Genomic DNA, 5,728 nt, shown 5'->3' on the forward strand with positions numbered 1-5,728 from the left:
GCCACATCTCCCTCGACCTTGGCACAAGAGGCAGGGGTTGACTCCCACACACATGCCAGAGTGAGTTCCATATGAGGACCATCTGTCTGGGTCTCACTCCCTCCTGGAGCCCTCAGCCTCAGATAGAGTTCTTTTAGTCTCTTGTCTAGGCTTGCACCAGGTCCTGGGAGCAGTCAGGGCCTGCTCAGCACTGGACTGGTGGTGATCTCTGGCTTGCTTTATTCGGGGATTTTTAGGCTACTAACCATTCAGGTGTTCACAGGTCAGAATACTGATGATAGACACACCCTCTCTCCTCTGACGCACATGAGATGTGGCAGCCACACCTGCAGTGCTTCTAAGGGCAGGGATAATGTCCATCTTTAATAAGCATATACTGTGGTTCATTTTCTGAAGTCCAAATATGAACCACGTGTGGTGATATGAACCAGAAATGTCCCCCATAGGCTCATGTATTTGAATGCTTGGACCCCAGTGGGTGACACTGTCTGCAGAGATGACGGAATCATCGGGAGGCAAAGCTTGCTGGAGGAGGACAAGTTTCAGGTCTGTAGCCTGGCCCACTTTCTATTTGTCTTTTCTCTGTTATCCAGTGCATGAATGAGATATGATCTGGTTCTGCCCTATGCTGCTGTGCCTCCCAATCATTACAGGCTCTTTTTCTGGAACCAAAGATCAAAAGAAGCACTGTCTTTGGCCTCTTGCATTTGGTCATGGATTTTTTTTGTCACAGCAACATAAAGGTAACTGATCCACAACTGCAAAACTTAACACAGAGCATGAGAACAATTTCCTACACTAGCTCATAAGATTTCACTCAGTGGTGTGAGAAAATTTAAAGGAGCTAAAATAAAGAAGCTTGGGAAAATTTAGAAGACAGTGAGAAATCAATTATTTCTTGATGGTATTAAAGATAAGATAGAACTTGTGTAGACAAAGAGAATTTAAAAAGAAAGTGTTTAGTGTGGGTATATGTGCATGTAGAAGACAAAGATTGACCTTAGGGTTCTTCTTAGTCATTCTCCACGTGATTTTCAGTGTTTATGCATGTACCTTCTCAGCACTGGGATGAGAAGCAAAGGTCACCTGGCCTGGATTTTTTTTCACATATACAATTATTTATTTTATTACATATGTAGAATATGGAAAATAAAAATATGCATACATTATATATTTGTATAGCTATTTAGTTATTCTTTTTAAATTTATTTTTATTTTTATCGATTACAGTTTATTCACTTTGTATCCCAGCTGTAGCCTCCTCCCAATCTCACCCTCCCTTTCTCTTCTCTTCCATCCCCAGTGCCCCTCCCCCAGTCCACTGATGAGGGAGGTCTTCCTCCCCTTCCATCTGACCCTAGTCTATCAGGCCTCATCAGGACTGGCTGCATTGTCTTCCTCTGTGGCCTGGTAAGGCTGTTCCCCCCTCAGGTGAAGGTGATCAAAGAGCCACCCCATGAGTTCATGTCAGAGACATCCCTGTTCCTATTATTGGGGAACCCTCTTGGACACTGAGCTGCCATGGACTACTTCCGTGCAGGGGTTCTAGGTTATCTCCATGCATGGTCTTCTGGCCTGGATTTATACATGGATGCTGGAAAACTGAGCTGTGGTCCTCATCCTTAAACAGCAAGAGAGCATTTTATCATCCAGGCCCATTCCAGACTTGAGACAAGTTATTTAAAATGGTGCATACCAGCAGCTTCAGATTATTATCGTGAAAGAAAGAATGTTACCTTTGGGTTTTGTTTTATTTTTTTCTTCTTCTTCTTCTAAATGTGCCTGAGTTCATTAGGATCAGAACTGGCAGAAAGGCTCAAAGTTCATTCTCATTCCATTAATAAAGACTGTAATGCCAGCTGTCTGCAGAGGTTTGACTTTTATCATAACAGATTCTGGATCAAGCATTCCAAAATATTAATGTAAATATTGCATTGTTTCCTCATTATTTTGAAGTCAGGTGATATCTGTATACAACAGGTGTTTTGCTTCCTTGGTGAACTTATGCCCTTCTACTTCTATTTAGAACACACAAGCAGAGCAATCCCTTAAATGTCCTCTTTACCTAAGAAAATAGTCTTTACATGTGAGCAGGTGGTGTAAGAACATTTCTTATGGAGAACATCTAGCATTCTTAAAAAAAAAAAGAATCACATTCAAGTGGGAATTCAGATCTAATTTTTTTTTAAATTCAGATTTCTAAAGGATGCCTTACATACAATGAAAGAATAGAAAAGAATACAATGGGATGGGATGGGATGGGATGGGATGGGATGGGATGGGATGGGATGGGATGGGATGGGATGGGATGGGATGGGATGGAATAACATAGCATAGCATAGGATAGCATAGGATAGGATAGGATAGGATAGGATAGGATAGGATAGGATAGGATAGAATAATCATGCACTTAAGGGAATTGTGTTTGCTCCTGAGAAAGAACAATTTAAGAACGTGGAGTCATGGTTCCATGTTTGAGAGTGTTTGTTCCTCTTCCAGAGGACTGGGGTTTAGTTCCCATTACAGACATTGGGCAGCTTAATCTGAGGCCCTCTTCTGACTCCTGCAGGAACCCGCACACAGGGGGTGCACATGAGTGTGTGTTTGTCTTCTTGTCTGTGTATTTGCGTGTCTGTCTGTCTGTCTGTCTCTCTCTCTCTCAAACACACACACACACACACACCACACATAACACATATGCATGTATGCACACACAATCACAAACACACAAAGGTCACATAGATACACACATATACACATAGATTACACATATACCCAGGTCACAAACACACATATATACACAGCACACACACATACACACACTCACACTAACTTCTAGATAAAAATACCCCCTCGTTTTTTTTTGTTTTTGTTTTTTTTTTAAAGAAAGAACAAGCCATAAGCAAATGAAATAGATAACTGTTGGATATGGTTGAAAGTAGATATTTTGGGAAAAGCCATAAACCTGCTTGATGGAGACACCCCAAGTGGATTTCTCTGTTTTGTGTTTAGTTTCTTTGTGCTATTTTAATCAATCTTCATAACTATCCTATCTTCCACATTACAACTGGCAAGTTACCCAGTGTAGAACAGTTAAAATAACTCAGACAACCATCCCACACATCTCCTCCCAAACCGTTACTTTGTTGGTGAAGCCGGATCTGTTTTCACAAATGCAAACTCCTAAGAAAACATTTGCAAGCTGGGTAAGATGGGGTGTCTGCTGCCATTGAAAAGTCTGTTGCTTTTACATGCATTTGTTTGAGCAAGCCCAATGGCCACATTGTGGACACTGGGCAGAGAGAAGCGCTGTTGGTTAGAAGGTGCAGCAATACTATTTAGTCTTATACAAAGTTTCCAACTTTTAATTTTCTGAATAGCAGAAAAAACACAAGGGCAGAAAGTTCTCCATTACCCATGTTTCAGTGTAGAGGGGACTTCTGCTCAGTCACAGAGCATAGGCATAGGAGGTAGGGTCAATGAGGAAGGAAGGATGCTTATAATCAGGAAAGCGGCTTGTGTTAAATGCAGGTGAGAGCGTAGTTATGAATCTACTCACTTACATGTGCCTGTTTCGTTCAAGAACCTACAAGTCCAGTGATGTTCTTCAGTGGCGTTTGTGTTTTGAGAAAATGGTCATCTTCCACAAGAAATTACAGGGAATGGATTATTGCCTTCAAGAAAAAAAAAAAAAAAAAGCAGACTTTTTGGTTTAAAAAATCTTAGATATAGCTAACACAATCCTTAGACTTGCAGCTATCTTTTAGTTATTGCATCATCTGATGTATGTAAAAGCAAGTTGAGAATTGCCTTTTCATTGCCCTTTTCAGGAAGATGTATTTCTGTAGAAATGGGTAGTTGCTCAAATGCTTTTCAGAATTACCTCCTTAATTAAAAGTTGATTTTCTTACTATTTCTACAACTTGCTTATTGTACTAGGTTTTCATACCTGTATTTTAAATAATTTATGGAAGTAAAGAGTATATAAAATCAAAGAACTCTGCATTTTACTGAAGTTTCACATGGAGAACAATGTTTCCTTAATTTGCATACAAATTAACATATACATTAATATATATTATATCTTTTATATGCACATTAATATAGATTATATATGTATAATTCATATATATGTGTGTATATTAGAATGCATACATACATATATATTGTACATGCTACCCATATATGTGTGAATTATACATGCTACCCATGTATATTTGCTAAGATTTCATCTTATATGGACCTTCACAGACCTCTCTGCCCATTCTCTTGCCTCAGAGACACTTAGTACTGTTTAAACTACCCCAAGACATGTTATTTCAGTTCTGCAGCCCAGACAGACTTATACTTAGGAAAGCTCAGCACTGAAGGCTTCCCATTTTCCATTCCTCACCCTCTTCTTTATATTTTGGTCCTCATGGTCTTTCATTGTCCATTAAGATGTAACTGGCAGTTCAGTGGCCAAGTGGGTTACATAGTAATGGGAAGAGGGACTGCCTCTGACATAATCTGATTGGCCTGCTCTTTGATCACCTCCCCCTGAGGGGGGAGCAGCCTTACCAGGCCACAGAAGATGACAATGCAGCCACTTCTGATGAGAACTGATAGTCTAAGATCAGAAAGGAGAGAAAGACCTCCCCTATCAGTGGACTTGAGGAGGGGCATGAGTGAAGAACGGGGAGGGAGGGTGGGGTTGGGAGAGGAGGAGGGAGGGGATTATGGGGGGATACAAAATGAATAAAGTGTAATTAATAATAATAATAATAATATAAAAAGAACAAATAAGCTTATAATAAAAGTCAGTTGTATTTCCAAAAAAAAAAAAGATCTAACTTCCTCAGTCATGTTAACCCCACTGCAACCTATCCAAATCCAAATTCTAACTCTAATTCTATCTTTTCTTCATCTTGTTTTGAGGAAAAATGTTGTATTTCTTCTACTGAATTTTATGTAATATGGATGAGCTTAGATGTGTATTTTGCTAATCATCATTAACTTTAAAAACAATACCAAACAAGCTGAATTATTTATTTCATTTGACCAGACCCTTATCACGGGATGAAGAGTTATTAAACCCATAATCATAAGGATCATACTTTAACAGTTGGTGCTTTAAGTCTTCAAGGACACAGAAAAGTGGATACCTCCACTCTCACTGAACTCTTCATGGGAGAGAAGGTTTAAGACGTTCTAGGAAAAGGTCAGGCAGGACATGAGGGCATGTGGATGATGACAGCGAGCAATGCTTGGGACAAAAACACTCGATGAGACAATCTACTCACTAGAAATTGACAGTTGTCATACGACATTTTTAAATTGTTTCTCTTCCTCTTCCTTTAAAGGGACTCATCTGGTTATGACTATTTTATATCACTCCTTAACAAAAACTATCATGGTGCTGAGAGAGCCAGGATGTCTGGCTCTCTAAGGTAATGTTAGGGTAATGATTACATTCTGTGACCATTGGTCATATAGGTTGAGCCAGTAATACTTGTAGCTCGACATTCTGTGACAAAATATCAACCTGTACAGCGCTTCCTTTCTCATAGCTATGGAGGCTGGAGACTCAAAGATGAAGATGGTAGCAGAGCTTGAGAGCCTGATTCCTGGCATCAGTAGCCAACTTCTTCCAGGCCCTACCAGGTAGAGAAAAGGGCCAATGAGCTCCACTAATGAAGTGTCCACACTCATCCCCTCATTACTTCCTAAAACTCTCCTCTTTCAAACA

General features: G+C 39.9%; 1 pseudogene; it reads right to left on the minus strand.

The window, feature by feature from the left end:
- Positions 1-228: 228 nt before the first annotated feature.
- On the minus strand, positions 229-342 carry LOC132648416 (small nucleolar RNA SNORA17; annotated as a pseudogene).
- Between the last annotated feature and the right edge of the window lie 5,386 nt (positions 343-5,728).

Source organism: Meriones unguiculatus, chromosome 16 (genome assembly GCF_030254825.1).
Source record: "Meriones unguiculatus strain TT.TT164.6M chromosome 16, Bangor_MerUng_6.1, whole genome shotgun sequence".
Taxonomy (NCBI): domain Eukaryota; kingdom Metazoa; phylum Chordata; class Mammalia; order Rodentia; family Muridae; genus Meriones; species Meriones unguiculatus.